The sequence below is a fragment of the Equus caballus genome, chromosome 8 (genome assembly GCF_041296265.1).
Source record: "Equus caballus isolate H_3958 breed thoroughbred chromosome 8, TB-T2T, whole genome shotgun sequence".
Lineage (NCBI taxonomy): Eukaryota > Metazoa > Chordata > Mammalia > Perissodactyla > Equidae > Equus > Equus caballus.
The window spans coordinates 30,044,054-30,060,276 of record NC_091691.1 but is presented as its reverse complement, the minus strand read 5'-3'; the positions used below and the strand labels follow the sequence as shown (position 1 = coordinate 30,060,276).

At 43.4% G+C, this 16,223-nt stretch overlaps 1 long non-coding RNA gene across 1 annotated transcript; it reads right to left on the bottom strand.

The window, feature by feature from the left end:
- Nucleotides 1-8,611: 8,611 nt before the first annotated feature.
- Nucleotides 8,612-14,109, bottom strand: LOC111774687 (uncharacterized). The gene is made up of 3 exons (XR_011421118.1): nucleotides 13,998-14,109; nucleotides 13,325-13,413; nucleotides 8,612-9,049 (listed from the first exon to the last, which is right to left on the bottom strand). It is a non-coding gene; the product is annotated as an uncharacterized lncRNA (long non-coding RNA).
- Nucleotides 14,110-16,223: the final 2,114 nt, after the last annotated feature.

The following is a 16,223-nucleotide window of genomic DNA, read 5'->3' as shown; positions in this document are numbered from 1 at the left end:
CCAGCTCGTCCCCGCCTTAGCCGTCCTCACCTGGCTGGCCCCATTTCCTCACCTGGGTGGCCCCATTTCCTCACCTGGCTGGCCCCATTTCCTCACCTGGGTGGCTCCTGCATCAACGTTACCTTCCCAGAGATGGTGGCAGTATCATTCTCACCCCGACTCAGCTCACCACCCTGCTTTCTCCATCACTTGCATCCTTACCTGAAATTAAATTTCTTATCTGTTTGCAGATTTATTTTCTGTGCTCACTGTCCTCCCACGTTAGGATGCCTCCACGGCAGCAGAAGCTTTGCAGTCTTCTTCATCATGATAGTCCCAGAACCAAGAATAACGGCGCTCCTTAATTTCTGAATAAACGCTCCTGCAACTCTCTTCTCTTTGACATTTATCAAACAACATCCTGAATTAGACTCGCGCTTTTTCTTTTCATGGGCCTCCTCTCTCCAACCAGAGTTAGAGTCTTACTTACAGAAACCCTCCTCTGTTGACTTGTATCTCCTGGGCGCCTAGCCTGGAGGCTTCCTGTATGCAGTAGGTGCACAATAAATATCTGTGGATGGTGAGGAGGGTTTTTGATTCAGCTCATTTTTTGAATAGTATATAAATTCAATGTCCGATACCCTGTGATAAGGCAGAGCGAGTGCTGTGACTGAAAGCCACAAGTCGCCTCTGGTCCCGTTCAAATAGTGATGCTCAGAGCTGCTCACCTAGCAGAACTAATAATTTTAGATTTCACGTCTATTTCTGACCCTCTCTACCAAGACAAAGAGAGAAAGACCCTGACATTGTGCAGCGGAAGGGAAACATCAAATGCCATCGAATTTCTTTCAACTGGACCATCACCTCCTGCCTTACGTGGTTATTTATTCAGGAAATTTCCAAGCCAACCTTGTAGACGTGAATGTTGCAATGGGATCGAGTGCTTCCCGGATGGAAGATTTGGACTTCCCGAGTGGGTGGGCAAGAAGGTGCCAATTACCCGTGTTTCCTCTTGGTTTGTCTTGAGCCTCTCCAGGTAGCACACGGGGAAATACCTTGACATTCAGGGATCCCTGTCTCCAGATGATTACAAAGACCACAGGAAATGTCCTTGGCCTGGTTTGACCGGGAGGAAAACGGAGACTTTAACTGAACCCTTGCTGAAATTCATCAAACCGAAGCGAGAGAACGCCCCATCTCTTCTTCAATCCCCCCTCAAATGAAACCGCCTCTGGGCGCCCCGGTTGTGCCCTATTTCCCACCTTACATGCACATCTCTCATTTAACCAACGCTTAGAGAAAGCAAGCAAGGGAACTGGTGCAAGCCATGCAGAGGAGGAATCTCGAGTTTTTTGACTCAACTCTGCTCAATCCCTGATTATGTCTCTGAACGGTCTGAGCTTAAACCACAGTTTAAAAGCAGGAAGACATACGGTAAATAAAACCCTGCCTATTACGTGCTATTCAAAACAAAATGCCGGGGCAGGGAGATTTGGGTATTCAAAAGTGATCTAGTGTCCCGCACGTTCAAGCCACCCCTCCAGAGGGAGGGAGAGGGTGAGAAACTTTGTACAAAGGGTTTGAGGGGGAATAAAGAGGCTTATAAAGGGAAGCTGAACACTTTGCGGCTGAGCAGTGGAAGTGAGAGCGGCTCCCCCCTGCCGGGGAGTTGATGAATAATCCTGGAGCCTCAAGCTGGGCCCAGCTCGCCCAGCTGGGAGGCAGCGCCTGCAATCAAGGCAGGACGCAGCCATTCTAAACGCAAATGAGGGGGCCCTTTCCACCCAGGCCCAAAGGGGGAGGATTAGAAAAGAGAGTTCAAAGCTGGAAAATGGCTCATTCGTGCTTTCTTTCTTCCTCCCTCCCTTTATTTTTAAAGGGACCAGAAATATGGTTGGTTATTATCTCAAGTTATTGCTACAAAGAATTTCGAAATTAAAAGATAAGCGCACTGAGGAAGCTCAGTAATTTTCATAAAAGAGGACTTAAAACAGATGTGCCCTCTTTAATCGAAGCATGCTTGAAAAAATAGCCATGCATTTTTAACATAGCAGGGGGAAAACCACACGGCTGCTCGTCTGTCTCCCGAGTGTCCCCGTGTGCGCATCAGCGGGTCTGCAGAGATAGGGCGAACGGGCGAACCCCTCCGCCAGCGGCGCGAAGGGCGCTTTCATCTTCCTGGCCCCCGGCTGGAGGACCCGCGTCTGGACACCAGACCTTTGCTAACTAGATAATTTAATTTTTTTGAAACTGTTAAATAATCTACCATTCCAAATGCGTTGATGTCATACAAACCCCAGACGGTATCTGGAAGGAAAAACAAGATTTTTGTCAACAATTTAACCCTTTTCCTTCTTCTATCAAGGGATGGATTTTTCCGTGTTTGCTTTGCGACAGTTGGAACAGAACACGTTCACTGGTGAAGAATGTTTGATTTTAGCTTCAGATGGGTGAAATACTAATCGTGCAGGCTTAGCTGCCTTCATTCCTCCACCGGAAGGACTGTAGTTTTGGGTCCATTCTTACCAAACCATAGTTTTATTTTCACTCATTCCCTAAGCGCTACTCTTAGTGATCCTAAAAACAAGTGGAAGTGATTAATCTGCGACTTTGTAGGAAGAGAAACCAAAGGCAATTAGACCAACAATAACGCTTGTAGCTAGGAAAAGAGGCAAACATTTGAACATCTTTAGAAATTACAAGCCCACCAAGCGCTAACCATCGCTGGATGCTCTGTTGTCCTTTTGTAGGCAACAAGTTGTGTCCGGAAAGACTCTCAGATGGTTTCCCAAGTTATGGAGACCCTGATGTCTTTGTTGTCCTTTTTAGTTTTTCTTTCTATTTTCCACAAAAATAACTTGTGTATCACATCTTTCCCCTTAGAAAGCATCGACCCCGCACCCCCTCAGTGCCCCGGCTGTAGTCGCTACACAGTGAGTGTTTACTGACTTGGGGTGAGCGATACCTTTAGAAGGATTCCATTTCCCGTTTTAGTTTAGAAATCGAGCTTTCCAAATCCATTGCTATAATGCCTTATAATGAGAAATTATTGAATCGCTTAGGCTTGTGGAAAATTTCTCTAAACCCCCTGTTCTGCTCACCTTTTCACCCAGACTTCACCTAAAACCAGTCTAAAGAAATGGCGATGGCCACGGGAACTCGAACCTTCCTTGGGTTCGGTTTTACTTTTGTTTTAGGTGTATTAATCTATTACTTGGGCATCTCATTTTTTTCTTGCTAGCCTTTATTTTAAGTAATTAACTTTAAGTAGGTAAGACGTGCATAAGATAGTAAATTCAAAAGATACCAAGTGGGAAGGAAGTGGCAATTTACCCCCCAATGGTGGGTTTCCGATTCCTCTGTCTAGAGACTGCCACCCTTACCAGATCTCATTGTCCTTCTGGAGATGATCTTTGTCCATATAAGAAGATCTGTCTGTCTGTCTGTCTGCATAGGTATCCTTTAAAAAATCACTCCAATAATGTCACATTATAAAGCACATCCTCATCCTAGGATTGCCCTGTAATTTATTATTTACTACTCTGAAATTTTAATTTTTGGAAATTGTTTCAAACATTTAGGTAGTAGAGGAAATTATGCTCATTGTAAAAAAAGTGAACGAAACCTATGGCCTAGAAACTGTAAGTCCGTCTTCATCTCCCCCGCATCCCCCTGCCATGCCCACAGCTGACATTTCTTCCCAAGGGCGATGGCTGTCAGTGTTCTGTTATCTGTCTCGACGCCTTTTTCTATCTCGTTACCTAGTGTGTGTAAACACATCTATGTAGCGACGTTGTCTGACTTTGTTTTGTCCTGCAACAATCTGTCCTGTGGATCTTTCCTTGAGGATACGGGTGCACCTAGTTCCATCGTGGAATCGTACTCAACACCTCTCCTGCACAGCCTACATCCAGCCATCAGAAAATTCTCTCAGCTTCGTCTTCAAAATATTTCTAGAATCTGACCACTTCTTCACTGCTCTCACTCTGGCCTGAGCACCATGATCTTTCGCTAAATTGTTACCATAGTCTGCTGGCCACGACAACCAGACTGCCTGCTTCCTCCTTCGTTGCTCTCGCTTGGGAACTCTGGCAGCCGTCTGGGGCCCCAGTGGGAGTCAGTTTAAAAGGATAAACTGCCAGATAAAGGACGACAGAGGGAGAGGTGGAAAAAATTGGGATCCCAACTGACAGCTGATACAACTTTCCTACAAACTTCTTGTGAAGTCGTCTTGAAGAGTCTTCTGTTATTTGTAGCTGGAGGCATCCTAACTGATAGAACTAGATTTCAAAAGTCATCATAAATTGTTATATGCTCCATATGCTACAAAACTTAATTTAATCAATATGCACATAAAGAAATATGTAGGAACAGCTATAAAATTATCCATACCTTTGACCTAAAAATCCCACTCTGTGGAATATAACCCAGGGAACCACTCATCTAAAAACACTTTATCCAGAGTATTTATAGCGTGAGTATTTATAATGGTGAGAAATTGGCAAGAATTCTATGCCTTGGACCTGAGGACTGCTCAGGGAAACCTGGCTTATCAGTATGATTGAATATCATGTAACTGTTCAGATTATCAAGGATAGCAGTTACGTTAATGGATGCGAACACTGCACAAAGATAACATTAAAGAGAAAAAAGCACAAAAAATTATGTCTATGTTGCTATAACTGTAACAAGATAGGTACATAAGGAGAACTTACATAAACTTGGCATTTATTTTAAAAATATTTTCTACAAATTATTCTGCATATAATTATATTTTAAAATTCTCATTAAAGTGAAAAAAATCCTTAATCATTATCAAGGAATAAAGTATTCTCCTTGTTTATTTCCTACATTGAATGTTTTCTGTTAAATATTTACGTTTAACAGTCTTACAGTGGGAAGACATCAATAATAAGTCTACTTTGGCCGTCTCAATTAAGTACTGAACCTACAAGAGGTGGAGTGGTGTGGAGATTCAGAGTGTAAACTCTGCAGTCATAAACCCCCAACCCCGCCACTTATTGGTGTGTGACCCTGAACAAGTCACTCACCCTCCCTGTAAAATGGAGATGATGATGATGACAGAAATGAAGATGATGGTGATGATGATGATTCAGGCAGTGATGATGGGGATGATACTGATGATGGAAACGAAGACAATGGTGATGATGATGATGATGGTGATGGAGATAATGGAAATGAAAATGATGGTAATTATGATGAGGATGATGGTGATGAGGATGATGATGGTGGTGGAGATAATGGAAATGAAAATCATGGTAATGATGATGAGGATGATGGTGATGATGGTGATGAGGATGATGATGGTGGTGGAGATAATGGAAATGAACATGATGGTAATGATGATGAGGATGATGGTGATGAGGATGATGATGGTGGTGGTGATGATGATGATGATGGTAACCACCTAATAAAGTGGCTCTGAGCACTGGAAGAGTTTGCAGATATGAAAGCACTGGAGTAATGCCTGGCACCCAGTAGGCTCTAGATAAGCACTTATTTTAGTCCATGTGGGTCATGAATAGCTTAGGTCTTCAATGGTTAAACATCCTATTCTTGAGGGCTATCACTTTCCAAGTCAATTTTTGTTATATAATATTTAAGGACCAGACACAGTGGACTTGGCCATTATGCACAGAGGTGCAGGACCCCTAATACTTTTAGAAGCCCACAGAAATGTTCTAATTTCTTTTAAAATCAGTAGGAAAAAATTAGTGTAAGCTGGCCTGGATTACATTAGTTTTTATACCAATGCAATCATAAAATATAAATGTTAGTTTTTTGTTTGTTTTTATAGAGGTAAGGGCCCACAAAAGCAATAGTACCTAGCATTCCTGAAAGTCATAGTGCAGCCATGACCAAATATAAAGCATTGGCCTGGATATTTCATAAACTGTATGTATTAGTCGGGGTTCTCCAGAGAAACAGAACCAATAGAATCTATGTATGTAGACACATGTAAGAACAGATTCGTTATAGGAATTGGCTCACGTAATTATGGAGGACAATAAGCCACACAGTCTGCTGTCGGCAAGCTGGAGGCCCTGGAGAGCTGGTAGCGCAATTCAGTCTGAGTTCTAAGGCCTGAGGACCAGGGGGGCCGATGGTGTAACTCCCAGCTCAAGGCCAAAGGCCTGAGATGCGGGGGCTGCTGAGGGGAGTTCTAGACTCCAAATGCCTGAGAACCAGGAGCTCTGATGTCCAATGTCCGAGGGCAGGAGAAGATGGACGTCCAAGCTTAAGAAGAGAGTAAGAATTCACCCTTCCTTCACATGTTATTGGCTCTCTTTGAAGCCCCAAAGGATTAGATGGTGCCCCCCCGCACGGACCAGGGCAGAGCTCTTCTCTCAGTCTACCAATTCAAATGCTAATCTCCTCCAGAAACACCCTCACAGACACACCCAGAAATAATGTGTCACCAGCCATCTGGCATCCCTTAGCCCACTCAAGCTTGACCACCACACCATAGATGATATTTCAGAAGATGTAAACAGTTTTTTCTTGAATGTATAGAGCTAAGGACAAATTTGATTGTTGGGAATTCCTATTAAATCTTTGTGTTATAAAGAACTCAAATAAATAAGATGTTTTCCTGTCATCCATACCACCTTAGAGATTGTAGAAGGAATTTATAAAGTAACCAGGTATAGTAATTTTTATGTACTAAGAGGTTCATTGATATATTCAATTTCATAGCTTATATTTCATGAAAATCTATACTTTCTAATATATGTTAAATGGCATCCTGGCTTGGAGACAACTTCGTGAACAAGTCCCATGTTATAGCCTCACCCATCTCCCACTGGGAGGATGGAGATGTGTCACGGGGGACATGACCTAGCATGGCTGGGGCCAGTCAACAGCCTTTATATGATCAGAGATGGAGAGAGGGATGGAAGAAACAAAAACACCAAGGACATGATTCTTTCCTGTGCCTCAAATTTGGCAAGTTCTGAAATAGTGCCCCGAATTCGCTGCTGTCCGAGCTAAGCCCTGCGTGGATTAACCACACAACGGGGTGGAAGGGACCATTCTTGGGGTCTCAGCCTAACTATGCCTGAGATGAGCCTCCTCCCAAATCCATGTCTGTGAGGCAGACGTTAGCTTCTTGACTTCCCTTTAGGAAATGTGTGTTCCTAGGGATTTTCAATTCTCTTCCTTTCTTTCTGATGTCCTGGGTTGACGTTGGTAATTGCTGAAATCTCAGAGAGAATGGGATACTTATGAACAACGGTGCTGATTCATATTTAGAGGAAGTATGAGGGCACTCCCTGCTGCTGAAATGTGAGTCAGTAAAGGATGTCTATGAGGCAGGTTTCCTCAGATTTCCGAGGACCGATGTGCTGGCTGGCGTTGGTGCTTTGAACACGCCCCCGGGGTGACTCACGATCTACTGATGAAGTTCAGCAAACCGAAAGGAATAGCAGCAACGGCCAGCGTGGTTACTATGTGCTGGATGTGTATTGTCCCCGTTTAATCCACACAATGGCGGGTGCCGTTGTCACCCCTCTTTATAAACAGGCACACTGCCATGCCGAGAGGTGAAGTAGCATGGCCAAGAGGAAAGGGAGGTCTTGAACCCGGAGGTCTGGCCCGCCGCCCACACTCCTAACCACCGGGTCTACGGCCACGCGGTAGCACAGACGTGGCAGCAGTTGTCTCTCCTGATGACAGTTGGACTGTACATTGCAATCATCCCAACACAGGCTTTAGAATTATCCGGATCTGACTTATTAAATGAGGCTCTGCCTGCCATTTTTCCTCCGTGTGTCTTTGATTAAAAGAAGACGACGAAGAATACTATTATCTTGCATTTTTGTTGTATGGGTTCCAGATAATGACATACGATTCTGAGCACGGTGCTGGCATTCTACAGGACTCAGTCGATGTCTACGATTATTAGTGTGACTAGGCAGGAAGGTTATACTCTGGTCCATTCGTGGTTTCAACCCTGGTTTTGAACTGACCCAGCGATGATCAGCTCTTCCCTGTCTACCTGGCCCAAATCTAAACTGTTTGGACAATTGTTTTGCTAAAAATAGTCTCACAGTTGAGCAGTTTGACCAATTATAGGGCTCTGGTCTATGTGTTTCTGAAGGAAAAATTTTTTTAAAAATCTTATTCAAGTTTTTACTACTTTATTCATCTGTGTGAATATATCTTGATGATTATGTTAGACCCTTATTTTACTTTAAGCATTTATCTCTTTTTCTCTGGTCTGCCTCACATCACAAAAGTAATACAAGGCTTAACTACATCACAGTCCTAGAGTTATGAAAATATTAGCCATGCTCTAAGGAAAGTTGATATGGTCCTTGATAGAATAAGATGTAAACAAATTCAAGATCTATCTTTGATAGCTGGATTACTTATTTCCTCTATGTATACATTTTACCAGAGTTTGTAGACTTCCAATTATGTGAGTGAGCAGATCATTAAAAATGAGAATGAGTTCTGTAGCTTAGATCACTAGTATTTTACAGTCAATTCAATATCACATTATGTTATACAGAAGATTAAGTGTCTTTTGATGCTGTTTCTCTACAGCATAGATGGCCTTATCATGACTATTTCTGAAGGACAGTAGACCACAAATCAAGGCAAGCATGTGGCATAACAGATATCAAAGGAGAAGAGAGGAAAACCAGCACCCGGTTCTAGCTCTAGCACTGTCTGATCACTAGCAAGGCAATGAAGAATTTTGAACCTCATTTTTCTGATCTGTAAATAATAATCATCTCTGTCTAATTTCCAAGACTCCAAGGATGAAGTGAGATAATATCAATAAAACTTGACAACTATAAAGCATCCTATAGGAGTAAAGAATTATTATAATTAATGCAGAAAAGTCACTTACATTGTTTACCAAACCAATTCATTTTCTTCCTGGGCTCGTTTGCGTCTGTGTGACGCCTTGGACCCCTTCTGGCCAATGGAAGGTGGGCACTCTAGAGCAGCTCTTCTGGCCACGGACCCTGAAGCCCCAGGAGGTCTTCAAACTGGCTTTTCCCCTTTTGCTGGCCAGACGTGGAGAGCCCAGTGGCGCGCTCTGTGGTCGGAAAAGATAGGAGCACTACTGGATGTGAGGAGCTGACCCCACGGACAGCCGCCCGGGAGCACTGCCCGACCAGGCCCGTCCACAGGGACTCCCATGAACAAGAAATAAACATCTACTGTGTTTGGCCGCTGAGGTTGTGCACTGTTTGTTACAGCAATTGGTCTATCCTGATTAATACAAGCAATGTGTTTTCTGAATTATATATAAATTACACAGTTGAAACATTTTTTGCTCCCCTTTGCCAAGAAGAAACTAAGCTACAAATATCGGTCTTCACATTTCACATGTGTGATATTTTTAAAGGCCATAAAAGTCATATTGATAAATTAGAAATCCCTAAAGGGCATTGTAAATTCAGATTCTGAGGGATGGGTGGACAAGAAAGGTCCATTTACCTTTTGATCAGCGAATCTCTTTTCATCCATGGGCTTTCCCCAATGTAGTAGCTGAGGATGCATTTTTATGTTTATGATCGAAAATCTTAGAAATTTAAACCACTTGGTAGACTCAGCCAATGCTTGTGATTCTGACACTCAATTCTTACTTCATAACTTAGAAGTTACTTGACTGATCAAAAATTAGTTGTTTAACGAGTTGGGTAATTGGTTGATAAGCTGGCTAGTTATTTGATGAGTTGGGTAGTTGATTGATAACTGGTTAGTTGGATTCAGATTGGGTTGGTGATCATCCACAAGTCAGGTTAATTCTGTGCTCTAGTTTCTATGGCTAAACACAGGTTTTTGAGCAAGCCTTATTTGTTGAGTGCTCTGGCCATCCAGTGTGTGTGTGTGTGTGTGTGTGTGTGTGGGTGTGTGTCTTGCGAACATGAGAATTAATGGAATCCGCTCCCAGCTTCCATTTCAATAAGGGTAAGAATGTCTGACCTTTACATTTCACACACTTGACCCGAAATGGCACCTTTAAAAATTTCGATTATCAACTGTCTGCAGTAACAAAGAGAATATTGTTAGAAATATGTTTAAACAGCTGAGAGTGAGAAGTATAATGCACATCTACAAAAGTGTATAAAAATAAGGTTTTTGAAAAAATTTCAAGCACGACTTTGAAAAGAAATGAAAAAGTATATACTAGAAATCTCCCAATTCAATTAAGCATTTTCTTATTAATGGAAGGCGCATGCTGGGAGACTGAGAATGGGTATCATTTGAGTAGGAAAGTTCACAGATATTTTGAATGTCCAATTTCCCTTTCGGGATAATGGCAGGCATTAAGAAGCTGGATCCTCACTGAGCGTGATGGTTGGAGAGGGGTACCTGTACCAGGTTACGCCAATAATTGCCAGCCCCCCAGGATTCTAGCTCAGAAATTTTTGTATGTTCTCAGGAGACAAAAATGAGTGATCATCAAAGGCAGTGGAGCTCAGCAGGACTGTCATAAGCCTGAAGTTACAACTTAGACATGCAATAGAAAATATCATCGGTACCTCTCCAGTGCATCGCCTGCAGTAATTAAAAACTTGATCCCTGCTGTTTTATCATCTCATTAGCAATGGGGGCACAAGACTTTTATCCTTGTTTGTCAGGAATCAAACATACCAGAGGAACTCTGATTATAAATTGATGAAAGTAAAGTTAAACTTTTAAATAAGAGAAGTGACTGTTCACAATTTTTTTTTTAAAGCTGATTAAAGAGATCCATTTTTTCTATAAAAATAATATCTCGGTCCAGTGTGGAATCATAGAGCCCATCTCTAGGGTTGCTGTCTGCACTGCGTTTCCTAAAGGGGGCTTGCTTTGTAGGGGGTGCTGATTTAAAATAAATAGCAGTCCAGAAAAACTTCCTGAAAGCCAATACAAAGGACGTCCTCCTTTTCAAGGCTTTTGATGGAGTTGAAACACCTTCTATCCCGCTCAGTGATGTGGGTTCTAACGCCAGTTATGGAGGCTGGCTGGCCTCATCGTTTAAAAAGCCAGGCAAGCTTTCTGTTTATTTTAATAACTTATAACTTATCTTTGTAGATGAGGACAGGTGAAGGACCTGGGGCTTCTTTTAGGCAGTTAATTTCTCCAACATTGGTTTCCAAAGGAGGAAATTTCCTTCAGAACCCACGTTGTTTTCCTTGGGTCCAAAGAATTTCCAAGCTGCGCCTCCTTTGTGGCACTTCAGTTAAAATCTAATCAACGCTGAGGATGATTGGAAATTTCAGGTTTGAAGGAAGAATAGCTTACGGTACATTTTATTACTTTATTTTAAACGTCTCCGACTCATCGTTAATTAATCATCTATGCATTCAAAGCATACTCACTGACAACCACGCTCTCTGCCAGGAGCTGGGGGTCCAAAACCAAAATCGACCTCCTGTTCTTCAGCAACTTTGAAACCTTCTTCTCTCTACATTCTAAGGAAATCTGTGGCTACATTGCTTGAGGAACAATAGTCAAAGTAGCTTAAAAGTAAAAATTATAATAATAAGATCAAGATATTCTTAATCTCAGCATTATGGACTCGTAGGGGCGGATCATTCTTTGTTGTGGGGCCATCCTGTGCCTCCTAGGGTGGTGAGGAGCATCCCTGGTCTCTTCCCGTCAGATGCCAACAGTAGGTCCAGTTGGGACAACCGGAAATGTCTGCAGACACTGTCCGATGTCACTTGGAGACAAGGTGACCCCCGCTGAGAAGCAGTGGGGCAACGTATGTATAGTCTATTGCCATTTGTGTCGCACACACAAGATCGTGAACATATGGGTCATCCTGGAAAGGGACACAGATTCTCATCTGGTAAAAAGCAGTTTCCTCTCCTAGGTGAGGGGGAGAGGGAGGAGAGAAGCTGGCCTGTTTCCCCTGTACAGCCTTCCACAGCTTTTAGATCACGTGCCTTGTGTGTGCATTACCAGTTCTAAGCAAACACACTAACTCATGAAGGAACAAGTCAAGCCAGGAGCTTTCACGGAGAAAAATAAGGAGAGAATTACGTTAATGAATAAATAAACAAGTACACCAATTGATAAGTAAAGATACTATGCTGAGGCTCCTGACAAGTTCTAGATTTATCAACAAGTTAATTAATTAGCTCTGATGGTATAAAAATAGAATTCATTGGAATTATTCTAGTAAAAACAAAAGAGCACGCTCACAGAGAGGGACTGAGGTGGGTGGTTCTGATTTTCTGTTATTACAAGCAATACCAATAGGGTGTGTGTATTTTTTTTCCACCTAAAAAATGAAGAGTCTTTTGGACTTCAAAACCCCTACGAAGTCATTTTCTCCATTTTACAGGGGAGGAAATTGGGAAGAAAGAAACTCGCTTGAAGGAGCCAGGTTTGTCCTCATTTCATGGGTTTGCTCTGCTGGCAGAAAGCCCCTCTCCGGGCAGCTGGCTTGGGGGATGGTGTGGGCGGGGGCCCGGCTGCCCACATAGCTGCATCGTGGTGCCTGGCAGCTTTCGAAGGCTCTCACCACTCCTGCTCCCTTACCAGTCTCAAAAGCTGCCTACAAAACCATCCTGTGGTAACGGGCAGGTCTGGTTTTGGATAAACTGTAGTGTTATTACAAGGATATAAAGTTGTACAACATGTAAGCGGGAGGCAGCCTGGGGTTGTAAGCACAGCCGTGAACTGGGAGCCGGGAAACTTGGCTCGGTCACTAACAGTGAGTGGGGCGACCTTGGCAAGACATTCATTTCCCAGAGCCATGCTGACTCACCTCGAAAGCAAAGAGATTGGACAACACGATTCTTATGTGCCATCCAAAGTCCCCCGCCCTGCAGCTCTTAAGGATTTCAGTAAGCAGGAAAAAAGGTTTTCTTCCTGAAGCTAAATTGGAAAATAGCTTATTAAACTGATAACGTTATTAAAGCTTCATTATTATCCTGAGTTCACTTTATCCTGCAGGAAATGCCTTTTTCATCTTTGTAAGGCTATCCTCCAGAACATAGCCTCTCCCCTTGCTGATATTCAGATATTTAGTGTAAAATTCTCACCAAATTCATGCATAACATGATGATGAGATGCATCAAATATTTAGGGATAACAGAATCAAAATATTTTGAGAGTCTACAAAACTTAGTGGCGATCAAATGGTCAGTTCTGCTGTAATTGACATATGCCTGAAGATCGCTGCGCTGTGCAAAATCACGTAAGGAAAATCACAGGGCTTCCCAGGCAGATGGGGTTGGGACACTCACTCAAAACCTGCCTCAGTGACACATGAAAAAAAGACAGGAACCTAGGAAAAATGCCAGCATGGTTTTTCCCAGGTTAAGTGGTTAAGAAATACATCAAAACTACTTTGAACATGGCACTTTACCTGGAAAAAGACCTGAGGTTTGCTTGTGGCAGCGTGCTCCGAAGGACTGTAGCTGGTGAGTCATTCTGAAGAGGTGGAAACAGTGTCATCTGGCGTCGGAAGGAAAGCGTGTCAGCAGATGTGTATGGGATGGCTCCTACACTTCGTGAGTGGAGGTGGCCGGCGGGTGGTGGAGGCGTGTGGGTGTGTGCGTTGTGTATATTCCTTTGTGCTTACTTCCACTGGGTGCAGCTTTCTGTATTCACCTAGCATTTCTCACAGACAAAATCACCAGTGAGTAAATACGAATTTTGCATTACATTCAAATTGTCCCCTAATACATCAATTGCGTCAGAACAAACTCATATTTCTGAAACATGCATTATAACAGAATTGGGCAACATCCTACACATGGAATAAAAAATATAATAAAGGCAACAGCCATAGCTAACATTTGTGTTGGGCTCACTGTGTGCTGGGCACACAGCCGACAATTGACACGGACTAGCTCTTTTCAGTCTTAACAATCTCCATGAGGTAGTGATTATTATGCCATTTTATAGATGATGAGATTAAGGTGTAGAGACAGTGCTCAATAGCACAAAGCTAGTAGGGAGTTTGCCTCCAAAATCTGCCTCCCCCCTGGGACAGAAGGAGCCTGTGCACAAAGGCTCAGGGGTTTTAGTGCACTCACCGCTGAGTCCTGCACACAGCGTGGAGAGCCGTGACCTCCACCACAACAGAAGCTAACGCATCTCAGACGGCCTTGACAGAACTCCAACAGAAAGCAAAAAGGAAGCCATGGGCCCTCTTCACTCTGTGCAGGACGTGCAGCATTCCATCCTGCTCCGGGCTCCACCCTCTGAGGGGAGGGGTATAAATAAACTGGGTTTAGGGGGATATAAATAAATGCTGTCCAGAGGAAAGCAAGCAGGACGCGGGAGGAATGTAAAGCTGCGTCGGGGAGAAGCTGTGAGGGAACTTGGGACATTTAGAGGGGAAACATGCAGAGTCTATGTGATGGTCTCCTTGAAATATTTCAAAGGTTAGGACACGTTAGGATGATTAGATTTTCCTTCCTTTTTCCTGTGTGAGTCTGTGGAGGTAGGGGTTAATACTTACCCAGCTCAGTTCTAGACTTTCGCTTGTATTATCTGGATTACTCCTGGCGGCGGCCCCGTGGGCTGGTTCTGACGTTCATCCCGTTATACAGACGAAGAAACTGAGGAAACAGATAAGTGGTTTGCCAAGTCGTGTGACTTGCTAGTGGTAGGTTAGTGGCAGGGATTTGAAACCGTGATGTTTGACCTCAAATTTTCTACTCATAATTCCCAGCAGAAAAAAGTTACAGGGAGACCAATTTGGACTCTGTATAATGGAGAACTTTCTGGAAGTCGGAAGTGCTCTGAGATAGACCAGGGGGCTGCTTCCGGAAATTGAGGGTACCTGGTCACCAGAGTTTTTCAGGCAGAGGTTTAGTAACTCCTTGATGGGGATACATAAAGGATTGATGAGAACAGGTTGGGGAAGATTAGCTGTAAAGATTTCTTACAAAACCTGTTTTCTGTGTTTCTAATAGGGAGTAGACAAAGCATATGTCTAACAAAACACAATTAAAAAACCAAAACAAAACAGTAGCAACAGTGCACAGGACCAGGGTGAATGTGTTCATGTCTTTGCTGCCCAGATATCCCTGGGAGGGTTTTATAGTAACTTAACCTGCATGAATAAAGATGAGTTTCCATTTTGAGAAGTGTACATTCATCAAGTGGAGCTCCGAAGTGTCAACTTATAATCTAAAATGCAGTGGATAACATAAGTGTGTGTAAAATATCTTTGCCCCGTGGAATCTTACAGATGTAAATTGAAACACTTATAATCCCTCCCATCTTAAAACAAAACAATAAAAACCAAAACACTCCTGCAGCCTGGTTACCCTTCAGCTATTGCATAATCTCTTCTCCCCTTCGCAGTTGACTCCTTGGAGAAGCTGCGTAGATTCCTGCCATCTCCACTCCCTTCCTTGCACTCATTACTCATCCCACTGTGTTCTGGGTCCTCTCCAGGCATCCTCTCCCTTTATTACCTGATGACAATCCTCAGTCCCGATTCTTCCTGATTGTTCTCAAGTCTCAGAACCACCCTTCTGGTTAAGTGCTCTGTTTCCTGGATTTTGGTTACCGTCACTCGCTCTTGGTTTCCTGCTAATCTCTCTGGCCACTCCTTCCTAGTTTCTTGTGCTGACTCATCTTTCTTCTCCCATCTGCTAACGTTGACTTTCTTCCTGGTTCCGTCACTTTTGTCTTGTCTCATGTTGCACTCTCTCCATCTCAGAATCTTTTGAACCTTCTTGTTCTGTCAGCCTTTAAAAGATGGGGTTCTCATGCTAGCAAATGGAGCAATCTTGTGTCCCCCACATCATACACCATTTGGTGATGACTGAACTCACTGGCTTATGTCTCTGAGCTCCAGCTGAGAATTGTGTATCTTCTCCTAGATATCTCCAGATATCTTAACTCAACAAATCCAAACGGGACTCCTTGCCTGCCTGCCAGCCCTCCCTCCCCGTGTTTCCTATCTTGGTCTATCAAGAAATCTGTGAGCCCTTCGCCATTCGCCATTCGCCATTCTTCCTCTTCACCCTGCCTCTAACCAAGCATCCATTTCTCTCTCTTCCACAGCCTCATTCCTCACACACCGTCCACTTTCCTCCGTCCTCACTGCCAGCGGTCTGGTCAGGACCTCTCAGTCCTTTCTCCTCCCACTTGTTTCTCTGATGTCATCTCTTGCTGCCACATACTCACGCCCTACACTCCAGCCACACGGAAGTCTTTTCAGTCCCTGAACTTGCTCTTTTCTCCTGCCTCCCAGATTGTGCACATGCCGTCTCCTCTACCCAGAGCAGTGAAAACAACTTTTA